Raw genomic sequence first — 24,459 nt, 5'->3', positions numbered from 1 at the left:
TTTAAATGTTATTGGTAATATTTCATACGTATGCATATTTAAAAAAATTGAGCAACATTTTTATTGTTATAATGTCTACATTAAGGGCCCCGGATTTTGGTCTCGCCCCGGGCCCCCAAAATCTCAGGACCGGCCCTGCACCTACGAAGGAGACGGGAGAAGGGACAGAGGAGAGGGCCTTTTAGCGGCACTAGTAGCGGCGGTAGGTGCGGTACTACCGCTTATGAGCGGTACTGCTGCTCCTACTACCGCTGAACCCGACACGAGAAACGCAGGTCTCGAGTCGAGGCGGTACTAGAGCAGAACCGGAGCTGTAGTACCACCTGATGCTCTAGGCGGTACTACCGCTGATACAGCGGTATTACCTCCTATTGCTCTCGGCGGTACTTCCGCTCTAGGCCGCGGTACTACTGCTGGCACCTCTCCTATGCCACTTCCAAGCAAAACAAATGCTCTAGGAAAATCAGAACTGCCACAACTTTTGCAAATGAGCTCAGAATTGAGAAAACTCAAGCTTGTTGGATAGAAGATGACGAGTACTATAGGCAGGGGAGGTATGCCAAACATATAGAAGAGTGAAATCTCCAACAAAGAAGAACCAACATAACCTCCAACATCGAAAACATCATAGAAGATGCATGCGAACTCCGTTTTCGATGAACTCGAGCTTGTCATGAAGATGACCATAAGCTCTAAAACTCACAAAGAGAAACACCAAACAAGAACCAAGAAAAATGATGCAAGGATGCAATGGTTTGAGCTCTCTACGAATGATACGATCAAGCTACCAACTTGATAGCCCCCATTGATAGTACGACGATCAATCCTATAACCCGGTCTCCGAACTACCATCATGAGACCAGTAAAACAGAAAACCTATCAAGGGGAAACATTTGCCTTGCGCATGATCCACTTGAGCTAGATGATGACGATCTTGTCCTCCTCAAGATGGACCACCTTTCTTGATTGTGTTGGGTCAATGAAGACTAGTTGATTGCTCCCCCATACTCCACTATGGGTGAGCCACCCTTCGGCACATCTTCACAAGTCCATTGTCACCATAATGGACGACAAGCTTCAAGCACTTGATCTCTTCATGATGCTCCACTTGAACTTGCACACGACAATCTTGATGATGATCACCACTTGATGTCATCTTCCATGGGTTGTATGGCATCAACCTCTTGATGCAAGCCCATGGAAACGTACCTAAACCCACATAGAACTCTCACATAGACCACGAGTTAGTACACAAAAGCGTAATGGACAATGCTTACCATACCATGAGATCACTTGATCCCACTTGGTACATCTTCTATGCTTTGTGTGTTGATCAACTTGAATCACTCTTTGTAGATAGTCTTGATCAACCTTGAATCTTTCCAACTCTCTTCATTTGGATGATGTCTTGAAGGTAAACATGAATGATCACACAATCTTCTTCTTCAAGACATGCTTGCAATAAGCTCAACACTCACATGACCAAACTTTGGATAATTCCTTAATAGCACCTTGGTCAACTCATAAACTTGAAACCAACACATGGACTTCAAGAAATGCCTATGGCCAAATCCTTCAAATATAACTCAATGCAACCATTAGTCCATAGAGAATGGAATCAATTACCAAAACCACACATGGGGGCACCACGTGTCCTTTCACCAGGTAAGGATCGGTCGGTTCATGCATTGACCGGTGCAAAACATACATGTTGTCTGATCTACCTCCTTCACTCACTCATCTCTCTTCCCACCTACTCGATGGAAAGCCTGCCCATGCATCGCTGTCCTCGCCAGTAGGGTCACGTTCATGGCAAACTTGCATCTTTCAACGCAGCATCCTCCATCGCCGGCTTGTAGTTGCACCATTATCGACGACCTTGAAGCATGAGCCTAGGTTAGTTATGTTTTATGTTTGCTAAGTTCTATGATATGTATTGTATCGAGAAGGTAAACATGTTATCCTATATATTTAGTTCATGTTATGAGAAATATGTTTTTGGAAAAGTTTTCGAAAACAAAAATCCTTGAATGGCAGAATGGATGCATGCTCAATACTTGTGGGGACCGCACCGCATCTCAAGTTTAAAGAGATCGATCACATTTCAATAGAACCCAATGTCTTACCATATAACCGCATCAATAGTTTTCAAGGAATTCAATCGGTGTTTCAAAGCTTCAAAACTAGCTTTTCGGAAAACAAACCCTAGATGCCCTATTAGCCTAGGCGCCAGGATCAAATCCCTGGCCTCTATGCTCAATTTCCTAGCCGTTTTCTCTTTTCCCCATCCTAGCCCATGGTTCGTCCTTGCATCGACGGAAATTCTCGTATCGGGCGCTATAGTTTTTTTCCTTCCGTGTTAGGACTTGCTACTTCTTGAGCTTGCGTTGGTTTTTCCCTTGAAGAGGAAAGGGTGATGCAGCAAAGTAGAGATAAGTATTTCCCTCAGTTAGGGAACCAAGGTATCAATCCAGTAGGAGGTACAAGCAAGTCTCCAATCTATGCACATGCAGAAACAATCAAACACTTGCACCCAATGCGATAAAGGGGTTGTCAATCCCTTCACGATCAATTGAAAGGATGAGATCTGATAGAGATAGATATAAAAGATTACTAAAACATAAAAACAAAATCTTCTCTACTATCTAAAAGAAATGTAATGTTCCCTCTCCCCCCTTATGTTTCGTCCGGCACCAGCGTATTGCATGTTGTTCGTTGATTGTCCTCCACTCGTCAACAGATGGGCCAAAGGCCAAAGCCCACATACAGTACATCGCTATACTCCTTTCTCCTTACGACCCCTCCTCTGTCCGCACGCGCTCACCGCCGCCGCCATCGCTGCTCTCTCTCTCTCCATCATGCGCATCCCCACCGAATCGATCCATCCATCCGTACTCCTCGCTCTCTTCCTCCCGTGACTCGTTGGATCTGCACGGGTAGTGGCTCACCCCACCGGATGGTACTCTCTTAGCCATGGTGATCCCTCCTATCTTCTCTCGAGGCAAATGATCGTGCCAGCCCTACCAATGACGCCGCCCTGGGTGATTGCTAATAAACTCCTCCCTGTCCTCTAGGTACCCTTTGGTGTTAGACTGGGCAACACTTGGAGAGAGTCTGCACCGCTGATGGGTGCCCCCTTTAGCCCTTCCACTTCCGTGTCATGCGCAATTCCGGTGACCTGATGTAGCTCGAGCTCGATGCACTCCTCCTACACGAGGGCGGTGCCAAGACGGGCAGCAACAATATGAGCTTGCAACTCTATAAGATAGACGGTCTCCTCTTCTCTTTTTTGGCAATTTTTTAGTGTACTGCATGGGATAAATTGACTACTGAATACTGATACAGTATGTACATTGCAGATTTGATGCAGTTGGTGCAACATTGAACCATTCTTCTAACTTTGTGCGGATCATGGCAGGAGGTAATATGGTTTTGGTAGTGAAGTTCCAATTGAAGAAAGAACAGAAAGAGGAAACACAACAATCCAAAGCCTATTAAAGTAAAAAACAATTGTTGTCCCAGTCTCCCATCCGAACCATCCATGCATGATGCATAGTCACCATAAAATTAGTTCATGCTCCATGATCATCTAGAGAAATCATGCTGCTGAAATAGTCAGATCTCAGTTTAGATGTATTGTGATTCTGAATTCTTCACAACCTTCGTATCTGAATCTAATTGATGGTCCTGCGTGCATACATGTTCAGAAAATGGTTACTATTTTTTTTCTATTAGATTCAATGCATATGAAATAAATATTAAATTGTGAGGATACTACAATCAGAGAAAGATCACTAGCATTTTTGTTAAAAGGGAATGATCCAAAGTGGTCGCAATATCTCAGCCAAAACGTTAAAGTTTTTAGTTGTTACCACAAAGTATGGCATTGTGCCATTGTCCAAAGGTAAATCTAATTTGTTGTGCCCCGGCTCAGTTGAGAATTGCAAATTATGTGAGCCATGCGAGTTATATGCTTGTATACGTTATACTTGAAACTATCAGCATGTTCATAACCAATACTCTTGTTGAATCCTATGTTTCCAGATAACAGCAAGGTTTCTGAATATTTTGTGCTACACATGACTTCAGAGGATGTGGCGACTATGTAGCTAAGTGTCAGAGAGAAGCGGGTGAAGAGCTAGACAAATGTTTTTCCCTGATCTACATGCAATGCATTTCTCTTCAGAAACAAAATTGTCAGCTCCTTGGCCATTAGCTTCTGAAATTAGACATGAGCTTCACTAATTGAATTGCGATGGTATGTATCAATTCTACTTGGTTTGCATATTGGGAGGATATAGATGGTAAAGAGCCTTTTATGTTAAATCGGTTATTATGTAAAGAACTCACTGAAATTTTAGCAACATGTCTATGTGCCCCGTTGCAACACATGGACAATTACCTAGTAAAAACAAAGAAAATGCATCAAGGTATTTTTGGGTTTTTGGTCTATAGATCTGAAAATATATGATGGAAAATAGTGATGGAAATATGCCCTAGAGGAAATAATAAAATGGTATTATTATATTTCCTTAATCATGATAAAGTTTTATTATTCATGCTAGAATTGTATTGACAGGAAACTTAAATACATGTGTGGATACATAAACAAATACCGTGTCCCTAATAAGCCTCTACTAGACTAGCTCGTTGATCAAAGATGGTTAAGGTTTCCTAACCATGGACATGTGTTGTCATTTGATAACGAGATCACATCATTAGAATAATGATGTGATGGACAAGACCAATCCGTTAGCTTAGCATATTGATCGTTTAGTTTATTGCTATTGCTTTCTTCATGTCAAATACATATTCCTTAGACTATGAGATTACTATGCAACTCCTAGATACTGGGGGAATACCTTGTGTGCTATCAAATGTCACACCATAACTGGGTGATCATAAAGATGCTCTACAGGTATCTCCGAAGGTGTTTGTTGAGTTGGCATAGATCAAGATTAGGGTTTGTCACTCCGAGTATCGGAGAGGTATCTTTGGGCCCTCTCGGTAATACACATCATAAGCTTGCAAGAAAATGACTAAGGAGTTAGTCACGAGGTGATGTATTATGGAACGAGTAAAGAGACTTGCCGATAATGAGATTGAACTAGGTATAGAGATACCGATGATCGAATCTCGAGCAAGTAACATACCAATGGACATAGGGAATTACGTATGTTGTCATTATGGTTCGACCGATAAAGATCTTCGTAGAATATGTGGGAGCCAATATGGGCATCCAGGTTCCGCTATTGGTTATTAACCGGAGAGGTGTCTTGGTCATGTCTACATAGTTCTTGAACGCGTAGGGTCCGCACGCTTAACGTTCGTTGATGATATAGTGTTATATGAGTTATATGATTTGGTGGCCGAATGTTTTTGGAGTCCCGGATGAGATCACGGACATGACGAGGAGTCTCGAAATGGTCAATAGGTAAAGATCAATATATAGTACGATGGTATTTGGACACCAGAAGTGTTCCCCCCCCCAGCAACTTATGGGCTTAATGGGCCAAAGGAAGGGACATACCAGCCCACTAGGGGGCTGGTGCGCCCCTCCTCTTGACTGGACGGCCCTAGGGAAGGAAAAAGGGGAGGGCTAGCCCCTCCTGCCTTTCCCTCTCATGGGAGAAAGGAAGGGGGCGCCACCCTCCCCTGCCTTTCCTCGCGCTCCAAATAAGGAAAGGGGGCGCCACCTTGGGAGAGACCCCAAGTAGGATTCCTCCTACTTGGGAACCCCCCTTGGCTGCTCCTCCCTCCCTCTCACCTATATATATGTGGGAGGGGGCGCCTAGCACACAACAGACAATTGCCTAGCCGTGTGCGGCGCCCCCTCCACCATTTACACCCCCGATCATATTTTCGTAGTGCTTAGGCGAAGCCCTGCGGAGATCACTTCACCATCACCATCACCACGCTATCGTGCTGTCGGAACTCATCCACTACCTCGCCATCTTACTAGATCAAGAAGGCGGAGGACGTCACCGAGCCGAATGTGTGCAGAACTCGGAGGTGTCGTACGTTCGGTACTCGATTGGTTGGATCGCGAAGAAAGTTCGACTACATCAATCACATTATAAAACGCTTCCGCTTACGGTCTATGAAGGTACGTAGACACACTCTTCCCCCTCGTTGCTATGCATCTCCATGGGTAGATCATTGCATGTGCGTAGAATTTTTTTGTTTTCCATGCAACGATTTCCAACAGTGGCATCATGAGCCAGGTCTATGCGTAGATGATATGAACGAGTAGAACACAAAGAGTTGTGGGCGGTGATAGTCATACTGCTTACCACTAATGTCTTATTTTGATTCGGCGGTATATTGGGATGAAGCGGCCCGGACCTACCTTACATATCCACGTACATGAAACCGGTTCCACTGACAGACATGCAACTTGTTTTGCATAAAGGTGGCTAGCAGGTGTCTGTTTCTCCTACTTTAGTTGAATCGAATTTGACTGCGGTCGGTCCTTGAAGAAGGTTAAAACAACAAACTTGATGAATCACCATTGTGGTTTTTGCCGTAGGTAAGAATGGTTCTTGCTAGAAACCCGTAGCAGCCACGTAAAACTTGCAACAACAAAGTAGAGGGTGTCTAACTTGTTTTTGCAGGGCATGTTGTGATGTGATAAGGTCAATACATGATGTGATATGCGTTGTTGTGTGAGATGATCATGTTTTGTAAATTTATCAGAGACCGGCAGGAGCCTTATGGTTGTCTCTTTATTGTATGAAATGCAAACGCCATGTAATTGCTTTACTTTATCGCTATGAGTTAGCAATAGTTGGCGAGATGACCACAATGCAATGATGGAGATCAAGGTGTCAAGACGGTGACGATGGATATCATGACGATGCTTTGGAGATGGATTAAAAGCACAAGATGATGATGGCCATATCATGTCACAGATTGCATGTGATGTTTATCTTATATGCATCTTATATGCATCTTATTTTGCTTAGAACGACGGTAGCATTATAAGATGATCCCTTCACTAAATTTCAAGGTAAAAGTGTTCTCCCTTAGTATGCACCGTTGCTACAGTTCGTCGTTTCGAGACACTACATGGTGATCGGGTGTGATAGACTCTACATTCACATACAACGAGTGTAAGGCAGTTTTACACATGCAAAATACTTGGGTTAAACTTGACAAGCCTAGCATGTACAGACATGGCCTCGGAACACTGGAGACCGAAAGGTCGAACATGAATCATATAGTAGATATGATCAACATAGATGTTCACCATTGATGACTACCCCATCTCACGTGATGATCGAACATGGGTTAGTTGATTTGGATCACGTATCACTTAGATAACTTGAGGGATGTTTATTTATGTGGGAGTTCATTAGTAATTGATTAATTGAACTTTAATTTATCATGAAATTAGTCTTGATAGTATTTGCAAATAATGTAGTAGATCAATAGCTCGCGTTGTAGCTCCCCCATTTTTGATATTTTCCTAGAGAAAAATAAGTTGAAGGATGATAGTAGCAATGATGCGGACTGGGTCCATGATCTAAGGATTATCCTCATTGCTGCACAGAAGAACTATGTCCTTGATGCACCGCTAGGTGACAGACCTATTGCAAGAGCAGATGCAGACGTTATGAACGTTTGACAAAGCTCGGTATGATGACTACTTGATAGTTTAGTGCGCCATGCTTTACAGCTTAGAACCGGGACATTAAAAATGTTTTGAACGCCACGAAGCATATGAGATGTTCCAAGAGATGAAATTGGTATTTCAGACTCATGCCCGTGTCGAGAGGTATGAGACCTCTGACAAGTACTTTGCCTACAAGATGGAGGAGAATAGCTCAGCCAATGAGCATGTGCTCAGAATGTATGGGTACTACAATCGCTTGAATCAAGTGGGAGTTAATCTTCCAGATAAGATAATGATTGATAGAGTTCTCTAGTCATTATCACCAAGCTACTAGAACTTAGGATGAACTATAATATGCAAGAGATGACAAAAATGATTCCCGAGCTCTTCGCGATGCTGAAATCGGTGAAGGTAGAAATCAAGAAAAAGCATCAAATGTTGATGGTTAACAAGACCACTAGTCTCAAGAAAAAGGGAAAAGGGATGGAAAGGAAACTTCAAGAAGAATGGCAAGCAAGTTGGCATTCCCGTGAAGAAACCCAAAGATGGACCTAAGCTTGAAACTGAGTGCTTCTACTGCAAAGGGAATGGTCACTAGAAGCGGAACTACCCCAAATACTTGGCGGATAAGAAGGATGGCAAAGTGAACAAAGGTATATTTGATATACATGTTATTGATGTGTACCTTACTAGTGTTCATAGTAGCCCCTCAGTATTTGATACCAGTTCAGTTGCTAAGATTAGTAACTCGAAACATGAGTTGCAGAACAAACAAAGACTAGTTAAGGGCGAGGTGACGATGTGTGTTGGAAGTAATTCCAAGGTTGATACAATCACCATCGCACACTCCCTCTACCTTCGGGATTAGTGTTGAACCTAAATAAATTTTATTTGGTGTTTGCGTTGAGCATGAGTATGATTGGATCATATTTATTGCAATATAGTTATTCATTTAAGTCGGAGAATAATTGTTGTTCTGTTTACATGAATAAAACCTTCTATGGTCATACACCCAATGTGAATGGTTTATTGTATCTCGATCATAGTGATACACATATTCATAATATTGATGCCAAAAGATGCAAAGTTGATAATGATAGTGCAACATATTTGTGGCACTACCTTTAGGTCATATTGGTGTAAAGCGCATGAAGAAACTCCATGCAGATGAGATTTTAGAATCACTTGATTATTAATCATTTGATACTTGTGAACCATGCATCATGGACAAGATGACTAAAACTCCATTCTTCGGAACAACGGTGCGAGCTAATGACTTATTGGAAATAATACATATCGATGTATGCGGTCCGATGAGTGTTGAGGTACGCGGCGGGTATCATTATTTTCTGACCTTCACAGATGATTTGAGTAGATATGGGTATATCTACTTGATGAAACACAAGTATGAAACATTTGAAAAGTTCAAAAAATTTCAGAGTGAAGTGGAAAATCATCATGACAAGAAAATAAAGTTTCTACGATCTAATCATGGAGGCGAATATTTGAGTTACGAGTTTGGCCTTCATTTAAAACAATATGGAATTGTTTCACAACTCACTCCAGCTGGAACACCACAGAGTAATGGTGGGTCCGAACTTCATAATCGTACTTTATTAGATATGGTGCGTTCTATGATGTCTCTTATTAAATTTTTTCAAAGAAGTATGTGCATGTGCTACAATTGAGTTCACCTGGTGTGGAAATAGGGATGTTAACTAGGCTGTGGTATACTTCCACTAAAAGAGTGGTAACTAGTAACTAATGCAGAAATTTAACAAAAAAGTGCTAGATTGTTTGTTGTCTTCCTGGAACTAGAAGATTATAATTCTGATATGTAGTAAAATATGAATTTGTAGTGTGATGAGAGTTGAGGCAATCAGCTAGTCATGGTGCTTCTTTGATTGGCAAAATCATGATAATTACTTGGGCTTTTGTTGGGTAGACAAAAGCATGTCTGAATGCGTACATCATATTCATGGAATTTATGTTGCATCATTGAGAGTGTAACTCTGATGCAAGTTTTGATCTTTTGTAAATCCCCTACCGTAGTGACAGGGCTGTTATGTAAAGTTGTAAATGAAGGAATATGCCCTAGAGGCAATAATAAACTTGTTATTTATATTTCCTTATATCATGATAAATGTTTATTATTCATGCTAGAATTGTATTAACCGGAAACTTAGTACATGTGTGAATACATAGACAAAAGAAAGTGTCCCTAGTATGCCTCTACTTGACTAGCTCATTAATCAAAGATGGTTATGTTTCCTGACCATACACATGTGTTGTCATTTGATGAACGGGATCACATCATTAGAATGTGATGGACAAGACCCATCCGTTAGCTTAGCATCATGATCATTATAGTTTCATTGCTACTACTTTCTTCATGACTTATACATGTTCCTCAGACTATGAGATTATGCAACTCCTGAATACCGGAGGAACACCTTGTGTTCTATCAAACGTCACAACGTAACTGGGTGATTATAAAGATGCTCTACAGGTGTCTCCAAAGGTGTTTGTTGGGTTGGCATAGATCAAGATTAGGATTTATCACTCCGTGTTTCGGAGAGGTATCTGAGATTGAACTAGGTATGATGATACCGACGATCGAATCTTGGGCAAGTAACATACCGATGACAAAGGGAACAAAGTATGTTTTATGCAATTTGACCGATAAAGATCTTCGTAGAACTTGTAGGAGCCAATATGATCATCCAGGTTACGCTATTGGTTATTGATCAGAGATGTGTCTCGATCATGTCTACATAGTTCTCGAACCTGTAGGGTCCGCATGCTTAATGTTCGATGACAATTTTTATTATGAGTTATGTGTTTTTCATGACCAAAGTTTGTTCGGAGTCCCAGATGAGATCACGGACATGACGAAGAGTCTCGAAATGGTAGAGACATAAAGATTGATATATTGGAAGGCTATGTTCGGACACCAGAAAGGTTTCGGAATGGTTCGGGCATTTTTCAGAGTACCGGGAGGTTACCGGAACCCCTCGGGTGATTAATGGGCCTTCATGGGCCTTAGTGGAAGAGAGGAGGCAACGGCCAGGTGGAGGTGCGAGCCCCCCCCTAGCCCAAACCGAATTGGACTAGGGGAGGGGGCGCGGGCCCCCCTTTCCTCTTTCTCCTCCACCTCTTTCCCTCTCTCCCCCTCTTGGAATAGGATGGCGACTCCAACTAGGATTGGGAATCCTAGTTGTACTCCCCCTATAGGTGCCCCTCCTTGGCCATCCTCCTCCTCCCTCCTTTATATACGAGGGTAGGGGGCACCCCAAAACACAACAGTTGTTCTCTTAGCCGTGTGCGGTGCCCCCCTCCATAGTTTAACACCTCAGTCATATCGTCGTAGTGCTTAGGCGAAGCCCTGCGCCGGTAACATCATCAACACCGTCACCACGCCATTGTGCTGACGGAACTCTCCAATCATCCTCAATTGGATCAAGAGCTCAAGTGACGTCATCGTGTTGAACGTGTGCTGAACACGGAGGTGTCGTACGTTCGGTACTTGGATCAATTGGATCGTGAAGACGTTCGACCACATCAGCTGCGTTACTAAATGCTTCCGCTTTCGATCTACGAGGGTACGTGGACACACTCTCCCATCTCGTTGCTATTCATCTTCTAGATAGATCTTGCGTGATCCTAGGATTTTTTTTGAATTACTACGTTTCCAACAGTAGCATCCGAGCCAGGTCTATGCGTAGATGTTTTATGCACGAGTAGAACACAAAGAGTTGTGGGCGATAATAGTCAAACTGCTTACCACCAACGTCTTAATTTGATTCGGCGGTATTGTTGGATGTAGCAGCTCGGATCAACATTACATGACTGTGTTCATGAGACTGGTTCTACTGACGTGCTTTTGCACATAGGTGGCTGACGGGTGTCTGTTTCTCCAACTTTAGTTGAATCGAGTTTGACTATGGCCGATCCTTGTTGAAGGTTAAAATAGCACACGTGACGAAAAATCGTTGTGGTTTTGATGCGTAGGTAAGGATGGTTCTTGCTTGAAGCCCGTAGCAGCCACGTAAAATTCGCAACAACAAAGTAGAGGACGTCTAACTTGTTTTTGCAGGGCTTGATGTGATGTGATATGGTTAAGACATGATGTGATATAAATTGTTGTATGAGATGATCATGTTTTGTAACAAAGTTATCGGCAACTAGCAGGAGCCATATAGTTGTCGTTTTATTGTATGCAATGCAATCGCCATGTAATTTCTTTACTTTATCACTAAGTAGTAGCGATAGTCGTAGAAGCAATAGTTGGAGAGATGACAATGATGCTACGATGGAGATCAAGGTGTTACACCGGTGACGATGGAGATCATGACGATGCTTCGGTGATGGAGATCATAAGCACAAGATGATGATGGCCATATCATGTCACATATTTTGATTGCATGTAATGTTTATCTTTTATGCATCTTATTTTGCTTAGTACGACGGTAGCATTATAAGATGATCCCTTACTAAATTTCAAGGTATAAGTGTTCTCCCTTAGTATGCACCGTTGCTACAGTTCGTCGTGCCGAGATACCACGTGATGATCGGGTGTGATAAACTCTATCTATACCTACTAATAAAGCAAGGTGCATTTATCCAATTTTTTCATCCGTTCACCACCAATTTTTTAATATCCGAGGTGGTACTAATTTTTTGTGGTCCATCTGCTAGAAAAGAAAAAACAATTGTCCATAATTTCGTACGTGGGCCTGCACGCACTAAGGCCTAGAGAAGCCACCCATTTATATCCTGCCCACACAGCTGGGAAACCTTATTTGTCGTATGGAGCAGCATATAGTTGGAGCTTAGGTCGCACACCGTTGGATCGGCCCATTCTCTTTTTATCTTTGTTCTTATTATACATTTCTTATTATTTTTCCCCTTTGAAGTTATTTTTTTCTTTTTCCCATATATTTTTTTTCAAAATTTCGTTTTTTGTACACATTTTCGTTAAATCTTCAGAATTTCCAAATTTGTTCCCTTTTCAAAAATATTGGGAACTTTTAATTTTATTCCTGTTCCAAATTTGTTCGAAATTCAAAAAATATTCGAATTTAAAAAAACCAATACAGAATTGTTTGTCATTTTTTTAAAAAAATTGCATTTTCTAAAATAATAGAAATTCAAAAATATTCCTATTTGCTGAAATGTTCACAAATTCAAAACAATGTTTGTGATTAAAAACACATTTTGGAAAATGTTTTTGAATGTTCAAAACAAGTTTCCATTTTAAAAACTATTCACAAATTCAAAAAATGCTAGTTTCTCCGCCTTAAAAGTTTCCTGTTTTCAAAAAAATGTTCGTGAATTTCAAAAAATCTTACTATTTCAAGTTTTGTTTGCCTTTTTCCAGAAATTAAGGATTTATTTTTTAAAAATGCTCGCATTTTTTATAAAAAAATAGGAGGTCACCACAACCTCAACAAGGAGGCGAACCTGAAGTAAAAAAAATGACACGAGTTGGGTAGTGGCCGCCACTCCGATCAACCTCAGTACTATGAAGATCTCTCGGGCCAAACATGACCCGTGAGAACACCAGATATCTCCGCTCTGTCGCCCCACTGTTCTGGAGACCGTTTTGATGGACATCAATTATCTCTCCGAATGCTTCTTGCAAAAAAATATCTTCCGTTGCAACGCATGGGCATATGTGCTAGTGTTCACATACAACGGGTGCAAGCCAGTTTTGCACACGCAGAATACTCGGGTTAAACTTGACGAGCCTAGCATATGCAAATATGGCCTGGAACACTGGAGACCTAAAGGTCGAGCGTGAATCACATAGTAGATATGATCAACATAGAGATGTTCACCATTTAAAACTACTCCATCTCACGTGATGATCGGACATGATTTAGTTAATTTGGATCATGTGATCATTTAGATTACTAGAGGGATGTCTATCTAAGTGGGGGTTCTTAAGTAATATGATTAATTGAACTTTAATTTATCATGAACTTAGTCCTAATACTATTTTGTAAATTATGTTGTAGATCAATAGCTCGCGTTGTAGCTTCCCTATGTTTGTATATGTTCCTAGAGAAAACTAAGTTGAAAGATGATAGTAGCAATGATGCGGACTGGGTCTATGATCTGAGGTTTATCCTCATTGCTGCATAGAAGAATTATGTACTTGATGCACCGCTAGGTGATAGACCTATTGCAGGAGCAGATGTAGACGTTATGAACCTTTGGCTAGCTCAATATGATGACTACTTGATAGTTTAGTGCACCATGCTTTATGGCTTAGAACCGGGACTTCAAAGATGTTTTGAACGCTATGGAGCATATGAGATGTTCCAAGAGCTGAAATTGGTATTTCAGAATCATGCCTGTGTCGAGGTATGAGACTTCTAACAAGTGCTTCGCCTACAAGATGGAGGAGAATAGCTCAATCAAGTGGGAGTTAAGTTTCTAGATAAGATAGTGATTGACAGAGTTCTCTAGACACTATCACCAAGTTATTGGAACTTCGTGATGAACTATAAAATGCAAGGGATGACGAAAACAATTCCCGAGCTCTTCGTGATGCTGAAATTGACGAAGGTAGAAATCAAGAAAGAGCATCAAGTGTTGATGATTAAACAAGACCACTAGTTTCAAGAAAAGGGCAAAGGGAAAGAAAGGGAACTTCAAGAAGAATGACAAGCAAGTTGTCACTCCCTTGAAAAAGCCCAAAGCTGGACCTAAGCCTGAAACCGAGTGCTTCTACTGCAGAGGAAATGGTCACTGGAAGCGGAACTACCCAAAACATTTGGCGGATAAGAAGGATGGCAAAGTGAATAAAGGTATATTTGATATACAGGTTATTGATGTGTACCTTACTAGTGTTCGCAGTAGCCCCTGGGTATTTGATACTTGTTCGATTACTAAGATTAGTAACTCGAGATAGGAGTTACAGAATAAACAGAGACTAGTTGAGGGTAAAGTGATGATGTGTGTTGGAAGTAGTTCCAAGATTGATATGATCATCATCGCACACTCCTTATACTTTCGGGATTAGTGTTGAACCTAAATAAATGTTATTTGGTGTTTGCGTTAAGCATGAATATGATTAGATCATGTTTATTGCAATACAATTATTCATTTAAGACAGAGAATAATTTTTATTCTATTTACATGAATAAAACCTTCTATGGTCATCCATCCAATGTTGATGGTTTATTGAATCTCGATCGTAGTGATACACATATTCATAATATTGATGCCAAAAGATGCAAAGTTGATAATGATAGTGCAACATACTTGTGGCACTGCCGTTTAGGTCATTTTGGTGTAAAGCGCATGAAGAAACTTCACGCTGATGGGCTTTTGGAATCACTTGATTATGAACCATTTGATACTTGCGAACCATGCCTTATGGGAAGATGACTAAAACTCCATTCTCCGGAACAATGGAACGAGCTACTTACTTATTGGAAATAATATATACCGATGTATGCGGTCCAATGAGTGTTGAGGCTCGTGGCGGGTATCATTAGTTTCTTACCTTCATAGATGATTTGAGCAGATATGGTTATATCTACTTAATGAAGCATAAGTCAGAAACATTTGAAAAGTTCAAAGAATTTCGGAGTGAAGCGGAAAATCATCATAAGAAGAAAATAAAGTTTCTACGATCTGATCATGGAGGCGAATATTTGAGTTACGAGTTTGGTCTTCATTTGAAACAATGTGGAATAGTTTTGCAACTCACGCCACCTGGATTACCACAGCATAATGGTGTGTCCGAACATCGTAGCCGTACTTTATTGGATATGGTGCGATCTATGATGTCTCTTACAGATTTACCACTATCGTCTTGGGATTATGCTTTAGCTGCATTCGGGTTAAACATGGCACCATCTAAATCCGTTGAGACGACACCTTATGAACTGTGGTTTGGCAAGAAACCAAAGTTGTCGTTTCTTAAAGTTTGGGGTTGCAATGCTTATGTGAAAAAGCTTCAACCTGATAAGCTCGAACCCAAATCGAAGAAGTGCGTCTTCATAGGGTACCCAAAGGAAACTATTGGTTACACCTTCTATCGCAGACCCGAAGGCAAGATATTTGTTGCTAAGAATGGATCCTTTCTAGAGAAGGAGTTTCTCTGGAAAGAAGTGAGTGCGAGGAAAGTAGAATTTGATGAGGTAATTGTACCTTCTCCCGAATTGGAAAGTAGTTCATCAGAAAAATCAGTTCCAGTGATTCCTACACCAATTAGTGATGAAGATAATGATGATGATCATGAAACTTTAGATCAAGTTACTACCGAACCTCGCAGGTCTTCCAGAGTATGGTCTGCACCAAAGTGGTATGATAATCCTGTTCTGGAAGTCATGTTACTAGACCATGATGAACCTACGAACTATGAGGAAGCGATGATGAGCCCAGATTACGTGAAATGGCTTAAGGCCATGAAATCTGAGATATGATCCATGTATAAGAACAAAGTGTGGACTTTGTTGGACTTGCCCGATGATCGGTGGGCCATACAAAATAAATGGATCTTCAAGAGGAATACGGACGCTGATAGTAGTGTTACTATCTGCAAAGCTCGACTTGTCGCAAAAGGTTTTCGACAAGTTCAAGGTGTTGACTACAATGAGATTTTCTCAACTGTAACGATGCTTAAATCCGTCCGAATCATGTTAGCAATTGCCATATCTTATGAAATCTGGCAAATGGATGTCAAAACTGCATTCCTTAAATGGATATTTCTTAAAGAAAAGTTATATATGATGCAACCAGAAGGTTTTGTCGATCCTAAAGGTACTAACAAGGTGTGCAAGCTCCAGCGATCCATCTATGGACTGGTGCAAGCATCTCAGAGTTGGAATATACACTTTGATGGGTTGAACAAAGCATATAGTTTTATATAGACTTGCGGTGAAGCCTGTATTTACAAGAAAGTGAGTGGGAGCACTACAACCTTTCTGATAAGTATATGTGAATGACATATTGTTGATTGGAAATGGTGTATAATTTTTTGGAAAGCATAAAGGAGAGTTTGACAGGAGATTTTCAAAGAAAGACCTCGGTGAAGCTGCTTACATATTGAGCCTCAAGATCTATAGAGATAGATTAAGACGCTTGATAAGATTTTTCAATGAGTACATACCTTGACAAGTTTTTAAAGGAGTTCAAAATGGATTAGTCAAAGGAGTTCTTGCCTGTATTACAAGGTGTAAATTTGAATAAGACTCAAAGCCCGACCACGGCAGAAGACAGAAAGAGAATGAAAGTCATTCCCTATGCCTCAGTCATAGGTTCTATAAAGTATGCCATGCTATGTACCAAACCAGTTGTGTGCCTTGCTATGAGTTTGGCAAGGGGGTACGATAGTGATCTAGGAGTGGATCACTGTATAGCGCTCAAAGTTATCCTTAGTTACCTAAGAGGACTAAGGAAATATTTCTCGGTTATGGAAGTGATAAAGAGTTCATCGTAAAGAGTTACGTCGATGCAGGCTTTTACACCGATCCAGATGACTCTGAATCTCAATCTGGATACATATTAAAAGTGGGAGCAATTAGCTAGAGTAGCTCCATGAAGAGCATTGTAGACATAGAATATTTACAAAATACATACGGCTCTGAATGTGACAGACCCGTTGACTAAACTACTTTCATGAGCAAAACATGATCACACCTTAGTACTCTTTGGGTGTTAATCACATAGCGATGTGAACTAGATTATTGACTCTAGTAAACCCTTTGGGTGTTGGTCACATAGCGATGTGAAATATGGGTGTTAATCACATACAGATGTGAACTATTGGTGTTAAATCACATGGCGATGTGAACTAGATTGTTGACTCTAGTGCAAGTGGGAGACTGAAGGAAATATGCCCTAGAGGCAATAATAAACTTGTTATTTATATTTCCGTATATCATGATAAATGTTTATTATTCATGCTAGAATTGTATTAACAAGAAACTTAGTACATGTGTGAATACATAGACAAAACAAAGTGTCCCTAGTATGCCTCTACTTGACTAGCTCGTTAATCAAAGATGGTTATGTTTCCTGACCATAGACATGTGGTGTCATTTGATGAACGGGGTCACATCATTAGAGAATGATGTGTGGACAAGACCCATCCGTTATCTTAGCATTATGATCATTACAGTTTCATTGCTACTGCTTTCTTCATGACTTATACATGCTCCTCAGACTATGAGATTATGCAACTCCCGAATACCGAGGAACACCTTGTGTGCTATCGAATGTCACAACGTAACTGGGTAATTATAAAGATGCTCTACAGGTGTCTCCGAAGGTGTTTGTTGGGTTGGCATAGATCAAGATTAGGATTTCTCACTCCTTGTTTCGGAGAGGTATCCCTGGGCCCTCTCGGTAATGCTCATCACTATAAGCCTTGCAAGCAATGTGGCTAATGAGTTAGTAGAGGGATGAAGCATTATGGAATGAGTGAAGAGACTTGCCGGTAACAAGATTGAACTAGGTATGATGATACCGATGATCAAATCTCGGGCAAGTAACATACCGATGACAAAGGGAACAACGTATGTTGTTATGCGGTTTGACCATTAAAGATCTTCGTAGAATATGTAGGAGCCAATATGAGCATCCATGTTCCGCTATTGGTTATTGATCAGAGATGTGTCTCGATCATGTCTACATAGTTCTCGAACCTGTAGGGTTCGCACGCTTAATGTTCGATGACGATTTGTATTATGAGTTATGTGTTTTTGATGAACAAAGTTTGTTCGGAGTGCCGGATGAGATAACAGACGTGACGAGGAGTCTCGAAATGGTCGAGACATAAAGATTGATATATTGGAAGGCTATGTTCGGACACCAGAAAGGTTTTGGAATGGTTCGGGCATTTTTGGGAGTACCTGGAGGTTACTGAAACCTCCTGGGGGATTAATGGGCCTTGATGGGCCTTAGTGGAAGAGAGGAGGCAGCAGCCAGGTGGAGGCACGCGCCCCCCCTAGCCCAAACCGAATTGGACTAGGGGAGGGGGCGCGACCCCCCCCCTTCCTCTTTCTCCTCCACCTGTTTCCCTCTCTCCCTCTCTGTGAATAGGAAGGGGACTCCAACTAGGATTGGGAATCCTAGTTGGACTCCCCCTATAGGCGCCCCTCCTTGGCCGGTCTCCTCCTCCTCCCTCCTTTATATACGGGGGCAGGGGGCACCCCAAAATACAACCGTTGTTCTCTTAGCCGTGTGCGGTGCCCCCCTCCACAGTTTAACACCTCGGTCATATTGTCGTAGTGCTTCGGCGAACCCCTGCGCCGGTAACATCATCAACACCGTCACCACGCCGTCGTGCTGACGGAACTCTCCCTCGTCCTCAACTGGATAAAGAGCTCGAGGAACGTCATCGTGCTGAATGTGTGCTGAACACAGAGGTGTCGTACGTTCGGTATTGGATCGGTTGGATCGTGAAGACGCTCGACCACATCAACCGCGTTACCAACGCTTCCGCTTTCGGTCTACGAGGGTATGTAAACACGCTCCCCCGTCTCGTTGCTATGCATCTCCTAGATAGATCTTGCATGATCGTAGGAATTTTTTTGAATTACTACGTTTCCCAACAGTAAATAACTCATTGAGGTAATAAGGAATTGATGGAATTCTTTAAAAAAAATGAACACTCATGATAATATAATTTAGATTTGTGTACACGTTTTTAGTGGTGCATATTCTGATCTACATTTTCTTGTTAGGTTGACGCAGTTAATATTGAAGAAACCAAGCAGCCACAAGGAGGATCAACCGGTATGATATTTGTGGCACGTACTAACTTTGCTTCTCCAATTTTTTTTGTTTTTTCATAGGGCTGAATTGTTTTATTCTTTCATATGGGGGAAAGAAATAATGGCAAAGATTTGTTCAGAAGATTTTCACCTAAAGATTATTCACAACTAACTGTAAATCCAAAGACAATAATGCATCTTTGTTTTATCTTGTCCCATGACAGTCTTTAGGACTTCATGTACATGTGTTTCATGAGCTTAACAGTTGAGTTTGCATTCTGCACGAGAATGTACTCTAGAGGGGCTCACCAAAATTGGTGCTTTTTTATTTATTTGGGTTTGTTTGATTAGTTAATCTTTTATGCAAATATATGTGGGCCGAAAAAAATTGCTAGGCTAGGACTAACATATAGCATATAATGGTAGTGTGAGCAATACCCTTTATTTGTAACTGAAGAACCTTGCATCATCTATCTAACTGAGGCCAACGACTCAACCCTAGTCATGGATTGTTATATCGATACCCTTGCATGTGTTACAGAAGAACCTAGCACCATCTATGTAACCGAGTCTAATGAATGTCAGGTTCAAGCTCTCAAACCTTTTTCATGATTATACCAATACGTCCCCTATGGGAAATTATTACCAATACTTGGAATGACATCATGTTTACTTTTTAAATTTTGTGTTATAAAATGATAGTTCACCATTTCTCATGTCTTATTGCTGGTTCAGGTTGCTAGAACAATTGAAAAGACATGGTGCTGCTGGAGTTTTGTCATATAGACTACTTGATATTGTGTATTATGTCATCGCCTTTTTATTAGTTTGGTAAGTGTCCTGTGATGCCATCCTGTTTCTTAGTTTTACATTACTTTGAAAATGTAAAGTTTTCATCGGTCATGAGAAAAAGATCATTAATTCACTTAAATACTTGTTTCACTTCGTGCATTTCCATGAGCTAAAACAACTACAGATGCAATAGGAGCATTGGATGGGAAGGGAGTCATTGAATGATTTGCTTTTCGGGTTCCATTTTTCGCCTGCTCCCGGTAGGATGGGCTATGCTGCAGCAGTGGAGAGGTAACCGTTGTAAATTCTGTCTTTTTAAGCAGTCTCTTCTCACTATAATGTTGTCTATACTACTAAAGCAGGTTCCTTAAATTAATGGCAATGGTGTGGGCTGGCAGTTAGGTTACTAAAATTCTTCGCGTAGGAGGGTGAGTCAGTATCCAACTCAGTGTATATAACTTGTTGCCCAGATCAGTGTAGTGAAGCATAGTTGGATACTACTCTGCTTTTCAGTGGTAACTTGACGAACATCCTTCAAGCCCACGCATTTTCAAATTTTAATGAATGCGTTGCTACCTGTCGAAATCTATAGCCCTCTTTTCTGAAAAGCGACTTTTTTGTTTTACTCCAGAGCCCTTGTTGATAGAGGACTGAGATGGTTCACTGTGAAGTTCAACTTCCAGTCAGAAGGAAAGGTGAAATATGACATCTTCCCTTTAACTTTTTCATGGGCAGCAGTTTCTTCGAACCTAAAGGAATGACAAGGTGTTAGGTTTAATCACCGACCTTCTAATGCGTTTTTTTTTGTTACATTTACCATCTTGTAGGCATTTGCGACGGTCGTAGAGTTATGCTTTGCACTTGCTGCGCTCATGTTTGTCGGATTAACAGTACTCTGGGCATAGTGCATATGTGGCTGATGGCAGTCGAGGGATTATGGCAAGATGTTGTGGATGCACAGAAGTACATACAGGAACACATGCATTCAACACTCGCACTTGACTAATAGGCTTACTTGCAACATTTTCAGCATGAATATTATTCCTGTATCAAGACCTGCCAGCACCTTGTTTTAGACCTTGTTACGCATACATAATTAGTGGTGGAAATGTAATCTTTTGTGATGTTTAAGCAGCCTCTGGCACCAATTTTTTCATCGACTGTTGGAGACGCTCTCACACTGGACCACCGAGTGCCACCACCAGCCACTCTCACTCCCCTCATCCCGCCGGCCGTTGCCAACCCCGCGCCACCACCAAGCTCAGCCCGTGCGCCGCCCGTTCCCCATCCCACGCTCCAGAAAGCGCACCTGAGCGCCGCCCACCTCGTCTCCCGGCGCCCCATCCCCACTGGCCGCCCCGATCCCCTCGCCGTCCTCCAGCTCCAGCTCGACCTAACACCGCCGGCGTAAGCAGCTTCTCAACCCGAGCTCCTTCCTCCTGCTCCTGCCCAACATCGAGCTCTATCGATCGGATCTTCAAGCTCCACCACCGGCCTCGTCGTCCAGCTCCTGCCCAACCCTAGCGCCGTCGACCTCATCTTCTAGCTTCGCCGCCTACCTCGTATTCCAGCTGCCTGCCGGCCGCCGGTTCGGGTCGCTACTGGTTGCCGCCCGATCTCCTCTGCAGTCGTCGCCCCGAGCATGTCCACCTCGGCTAGAAGGTAGAGCATTGTCATCTCTCCCTTCTGAAGCAAATGCTGTTCACAGTATGGAGCTTCCCGTGCTAAGCAAATGCTGTGACACCCTTCTCTTATATTGATCGCTTTCTTGGGAAGTTCAATTAGGGGAAGCGGCCAGCTAATTTTCTAATGAATAAATCAAGGATCATCCACATTGTTTATTTGAGCATCAGATATTCAGATAACATGATTTTGTCTCTTTTGATTCATAACAACTACAGTAAGTTTCTTCAACTCAGATCTTCTGAGACTGCAGCACTGAAGTGACTCTTTCAGCTGCTGTTGAAGCCCAAATTCTTGACTTAGACATCACTTGTAGCTTACAAAATCCCAGTAGACAAGTCTCTGAATTATACTTCTAATCGATTTAGATAGCAGTTTTGTAGCTTATAACAACTACTGTTATGAAACAAGAGAAATATGTATCTTGAGAGAGGAGGAAGCTTATTTTCTCTTACAAAAAAATATATGTTCAATGTGCAGGCTCTGAATTAAAGTTGATCATGACCACTTCTGTATGTGCAATGTGCAGCTATGTGTGAGGCTCTGCATACACTGCAGTGAACAGCAAGTAAAGGATACATAACCAAGACCCAGTGAATCTCTCACACCATGGCGAAGCACATCAAGCACAATGGCCAAGCTCTCCTACTACTTTTGTTGGTTCTTGTGATTTGCTTGGCCACTCCTCCGCCGATATACGGTAAAATTAACAATTAAAGTTTGTTATTTCAAGTGTTCATCGGTATGTTCAAAGTTGCTTCATCAACTCCATGGAAAGATCAGATCCAGGGTGGTTTTCCATGTAGACTTTATTACGACTTCATATACAGAATAAATCTACTTATCTTGTTATTGGGAGAATATATTGTAACCACTTCAATTTTCTTTCTCTTTAGGACGGAGCATCGACAAGATGGGGATCAACATAACGGATGTGAGCTATCGTTGTCGCTACGCCATATTTCCGCCAAATGCATTCAAGTGGTGCTGCGATGGTCCTTGCTGGGGTGGCCCGTGCTACAAGCACAGAGACGATTGCGTCAAGACTTGCCAGTGTCCCGACCCATGAATGATGATCATCATGTTTCCTATCAATCTGCACTTTGCTGATTGCGTTGGAGCTAATAATTTTAGTGTTTCTGAAACTGTACTAGGTTTTTTTCCTTTTCCTATCGATTTGTAAGTCTGCGTGTGGAAACTCACCCTGATGTGTGGTGATGTAAGGGAAAGGAATGGCTCGGAGCTGGTTGCCAGTTTTTCCCCAATTTGCTCGGACAAGAAAACGAGCTACCTTGAGGATGAAGTAAGGTGCTCAGCGTATCTAATATCAAGCCCTCTTGATTCGTAGGATTCTAAAAGCGCGCGGGGCCGTTGGGACCGCCTTCTGGCGCTACTTGTGGACGTCCGATTGTCGGAATCCGCGGACCTGATCTCGTGGAGACTTGCGAGCTCCGGCAAATTCTCTGTCAAATCCATGTACAGAGAGCTATGCCACGGTCAGATCCCGTCGGCGGCCACGGAGCTTTGGAAGGCAAAGATCCCGCTTAAAATTAAGGTCTTCCTTTGGCAACTTTGTCAAGATCGCCTTCCTACCTCTATTAACCTCGCTAAACGCAACGGCCCCGCCTCTGGCCCATGTGCGCCGTGTGGGGTCCCGGAAGATGCTGACCACACCTTCTTCCTTTGCTCCCTGGCTCGTTTCGCTTGGAGCGCGGTCCGGGAGGCCGCGGGAGTGGATTGGGATCCACGCTCCCGACCTGAGCTCGTGTCTTCCTTATCTGGGTTTCAAGGCGCGTCTTGTAGGGTCATGTGGACTTGTGCGGCGGCTATGCTATGGGCTATTTGGAATACCCGTAACAAGTTTACTATTGAGGGGGTGTTCCCCTCGCATCCCGCTGACGTTATCTTCAAATGCATCGTTTTCTTGCAGCAATGGGCATCGCTGGGAAGACAACAGGACTCTGATCTCCACCGCCAAGCTATCTGTCGTCTCCACGCCGTCTACTCCGAGGCTCGAGCTTCGTCGCCTGCTCAACTGGTTGCCGCATAGGGATGGGCAACCCCCTTTTGGTCTTAGTACCTTCCGAGCCTGCGTGCTCACTGCTTTTGGGCCGTTCTCCGCCTTGTAACGCAACTTTGCGCTCATTTAGCGGCCTATCCTCTTAACTGTCGTGTTAGTTTTTGTTGTTTTGTTCGGTGGTTGTGTTACTCTGCCTAAGTTTTGTGGGCTTTATTAATTTAAAGCCGGACGTCTCTGACGTCTATGTTCTAAAAAAAAGCGCGGGAACATAAAAAGCATAGGATTGAAATGTTATACTCATCGCAATCCTACATGATTTTGGTTTGTTTGATTACATCATCAAAAAACAATGGATTCTTTTAGCACTTCTGCTTTGGTAGACCCCTCTAAACACAAGGACAACTTAGATTAACCCATACCTCTTCATAATAAAGGGCATGATGATCGTATTTTGCTGTATTTTTTTTAGAATCATTTCACTGTATATGTATACGCCGTGCACTTGCGAGCTGGGCGTCCCATCCATCTCTTTTTCCTCTGAATTTAAATGACTTGCCATCATCACTTACCGTGAATACATGGGTCTTTCTTATTCTTTTCTTCTATATCCTCTT

At 42.1% G+C, this 24,459-nt stretch overlaps 1 long non-coding RNA gene and 1 pseudogene across 1 annotated transcript; both read left to right on the top strand.

Annotated features, from left to right (window-relative positions):
- Positions 1-19,587: 19,587 nt before the first annotated feature.
- Positions 19,588-21,047, top strand: LOC123114790 (uncharacterized; annotated as a pseudogene).
- A 269-nt stretch (positions 21,048-21,316) lies between these two features.
- On the top strand, positions 21,317-23,124 carry LOC123116169 (uncharacterized). The gene is made up of 3 exons (XR_006456969.1): positions 21,317-21,804; positions 22,355-22,525; positions 22,722-23,124. It is a non-coding gene; the product is annotated as an uncharacterized lncRNA (long non-coding RNA).
- Positions 23,125-24,459: the final 1,335 nt, after the last annotated feature.

This window comes from Triticum aestivum, chromosome 5B (genome assembly GCF_018294505.1).
Source record: "Triticum aestivum cultivar Chinese Spring chromosome 5B, IWGSC CS RefSeq v2.1, whole genome shotgun sequence".
NCBI classification, from domain to species: domain Eukaryota; kingdom Viridiplantae; phylum Streptophyta; class Magnoliopsida; order Poales; family Poaceae; genus Triticum; species Triticum aestivum.
The sequence above is the reverse complement of the archived record's forward strand: the minus strand, read 5'-3'. Positions and strand labels throughout refer to the sequence as shown.